Source organism: Azolla caroliniana, unplaced genomic scaffold (assembly GCF_043228905.1).
Source record: "Azolla caroliniana isolate FFs.n. ecotype wild unplaced genomic scaffold, voAzoCaro1.0.p SCAF_142, whole genome shotgun sequence".
NCBI classification, from domain to species: Eukaryota; Viridiplantae; Streptophyta; class Polypodiopsida; order Salviniales; family Salviniaceae; genus Azolla; species Azolla caroliniana.
The window spans coordinates 53,423-57,048 of NW_028230577.1; the positions used below are offsets into that span (position 1 = coordinate 53,423).

Sequence of the window (3,626 nt, forward strand, 5' to 3'; positions counted from 1 at the left end):
GATTCATCAAGATTGCCGCCGGCTCGGTTTAAAGTGAAAAGAAAAGTGCTGCTTTGCTTTGCTTTGCTGGATTCGCAGATTATGGCCAGAAGATGATATTGCCTTCTTGCATGATCCTTCTGAATTTTACCAACGGAATTTCGAAATTCCAGCATTCAATTCTTTCCGCAATCTGAGCCGCATTAAAGATTATCGTATAATAATCCATGAATATTCAGGCCTTCTTGAAAGTTCAAAAGAAGAACTTTGGTAGCCATTTATATTACACTTTTTACCGCTTCTTCTTCTTCCGCAGTGCAGTTTTCTTGCGCTTCATGAAGAAAAGGTGCTGTTTGAAATTGTAGCTTGAATCTTATCGGAAAACTAACTCTAGGCCTTCTTGATGAACAGCTATGGATAATACGGCGGAAGTTGCTTGCGGGGAAGAACCAAGGTGGTGGATGAACCCGCTGCTTCATCAGCGCGATGAAGACGATTAACGCTACTTATCGGCTACGGTAAAGTCAGACGGCCCGATGGGGGAGTTGGTAGCAGAAGCTAGACAATTGCTAGCGGCCCAACAAGAAAAGAAAAGAAGCGGATTGACGTGGCCGCAGTCATTCGACCTCCCCATGCTATCTGAGTGGATGCACCTCACCCTTCCACTGGCTATGCGGGGACTGGACCAATGTGATCTCGCCTTGACGTTGGCGGTCCGGCTTATGGAGAAGAGACCAACTGTGGTGTGGCCTTCTCCAACCAAGAGTCACACCAAAATTCAAATATTGCACATGAATTCATCAACCTGCCTCGTATGGCAGAAATTGACCAAAAAACCGAGTTTGATCCTGGCTCAGAATGAACGCTAGCGATATGCTTAACACATGCAAGTCGAACGTTGTTTTCGTCTATAGAACAGTTGAAGACAAAGTGGCGAACGGGTGCGTAACGCGTGGGAATCTGCCAAACAGTTTGGGCCGAATCCCAAAGAAACGAAAGCAGCTTTGCTGCTTGCTTGCTTGCTTGCTTGCTTGCTTGCTGCTTTTCGATAAAGCTAAAAAGCGCTGTTTGATGAGCCTGCGTAGTATTAGGTAGTTGGTTGGGTAAAGGCTGACCAAGCCGCAGATGCTTAGCTGATCTTTTCGGACGATCAGCCACACTGGGACTGAGACACGGCCCAGACTCCGTAGGGAGGCAGCAGTGGGGAATATCGGACAATGGGCGAAAGCCCGATCCAGCAATATCGCGTGAGTGAGTGAAAAACGTCGCTAACGCGAGGAAGGGCAATGCCGCTTGTAAAGCTCTTTCGTCGAGTACGCGATTATGACAAGACTCGAAGAAGAAGCCCCGGCTAACTCCGTGCCAGCAGCCGCGGTAAGACGGGGGGGGCAAGTGTTATTCGGAATGACTGGGCGTAAAGGGCACGTAGGCAGTGAATCAGGTTGAAAGTCAAAGGCGCCAGCTCAACTGGCGGAATGCTTTCAAAACCAATTTACTCGAGTGGGACAGAGGGGAGTGGAATTTCGTGTGTAGGGATAAAATCCGGAGATATACGAAGGAACGCCGAAGTAGCGAAGGCAGCTTTCTGGGTCTCTACTGACGCTGAGGTGCGAAAGCTTGGGGAGCAAACAGGATTAGATACCCTGGTAGTCCATGCCGTAAACGATGAGTGTTCGTCCTTGGTCCGCGGATCGGGGGCCCAGCTAACGCGTTAAACACTCCGCCTGGGGAGTACGGTCGCAAGACTGAAACTCAAAGGAATTGACGGGGGCCTGCACAAGCGGTGGAGCATGTGGTTTAATTCGATACAACGCGCAAAACCTTACCAGCCCTTGACATATGAACACTTGACGTATGAACACTTGACATATGAACCGGTGTGCTTGTCCTTAACGGGATGAAACGAAAATTCATACAGGTGCTGCATGGCTGTCGTCAGCTCGTGTCGTGAGACGTTTTTGGTTAACTCCTATAACGAGCGAAACCCTCGTTTTGTGTTGCTAAGATATGCTGCTCCCAGAGGATCAATGTCATCATTCACCCTCGGCAAGCAGGAACATAGAACATGGGCTGGCTTCCGACGAACTTGAGGTTCCGACGAGCGAGCCGGTGGTAAGTGAGCCGCTTCATCGGTACCTGCCCATGAATCTGTGTTCAGTCAGCGGTTAGCCAGGATTGATGACACTCCCTCTGTGCCGATGTTGCACTCACAAGAGACTGCCCGTAGTTCTACTATGGAGGAAGGTGAGGATGACGTCAAGTCCGCATGGCCCTTATGGGCTGGGCTACACACGTGCTACAATGGCAATTACAATAGGAAGCAGGGCCGTAAGGCGGAGCGAATCCAGAAAGATTGCCTCAGTTCGGATTGTTCTCTGCAACTCGAGAACATGAAGTTGGAATCGCTAGTAATCGCGGATCAGCATGCCGCGGTGAATATGTACTCGGGCCCCGTACACACCGCCCGTCACACCCTGGGAATTGGTTTCGCCCGAAGCATCGACCAGAGATCACCCATTACTAAAGTGTTCCATGCCTAGTTGAGTGTGGCCCATTTTGGTATTGGTGGTCTTCTTGGCGCATATCACGGTTGGGTCAGTGACTGGGGTGAAGTCGTAACATGGTAGTCGTAGGGGAACCTGTGGCTGGAGGGAATCTCAAAGGGAAGCGCCAGCGTCCTTTCGTTAACTGTACTGACTTGATGAAGTTAATTCCAAGTTGGGTAAATGCCGGCCCGGCCCGGCCCGGCCCGGCCCGGCCGGATGAAGCGCTATGCGCGAGGAGGAAGCGCTTCTTCATGAAGCGCATGAAGGGATTGAAACCGTAGACCAATCGCGGATGAAGCGGTTAACAGTTGAGCTACCAGCGCGGGAAGGGAAAATGTACGGTTAGTATCATATACATTCTTTGACTTTCGAGCCGCCTCATGACCTGTGAGACGTTAACTATTCAAAGACCCCAGCTGCTTGCTGCTTTCTTCGAGATTTCATGAACCTCGCTAAAGCCTAAAGCAGCAAGCAAGCAAGCAAGCAAGCAAGCAAGCATTGGAGTTCGAAAAACGTATAGATCGAAAGACGACGACAAAGCGAAGGCCTTCATTGCATTGCTGCGACTTGCTTGCTGCAAGGACATAAGACTTTCTTTCTAGGCCCTTTTCCCTTCCCGCTACATCCTTCTTTGTACCTGTAGAGGCAGGGTCGAATGGTGGCTCTGCAGTTTGGCTTGATTGCTCTTGAATTGGAGAGATACGAACAGAAAATTTTCATCGATAGCGTTCCATGAATTATCGTATATGAAACGAATTGAACACAAATGATCCATCACTCGCATTCTACTAGGTGCTTGAGCGGGGCAAAGTCTTTGCGCGCGCATAGAAGGCCCCGCGCTTCGGCCGATTTGTATTATAGGAATGATCTCTTTCTTCATAATACCCCTCCTTTCGGAAACGAAACTTAGGCGGATATAGATTAACGGTAGATTATCTGCCTTCCAAGCAGAGGATATGGGTTCGACTCCCGTTATCCGCAACTGACAAATAGGACAAAGGATGGCTACAGATCATGGCTATGGGAAAACCAAACCCATTTCTACCGAGGGACTGCGGTCAAGCGAAGGCTTACGAATTGGGACGAAGGTTTGGACTGAAG

General features: G+C 49.6%; 1 pseudogene; it reads left to right on the forward strand.

Moving 5' to 3' along the window:
• Positions 1-814: 814 nt before the first annotated feature.
• LOC147849035 (18S ribosomal RNA) lies at positions 815-2,635 on the forward strand (annotated as a pseudogene).
• The last annotated feature ends 991 nt before the right edge of the window (positions 2,636-3,626 follow it).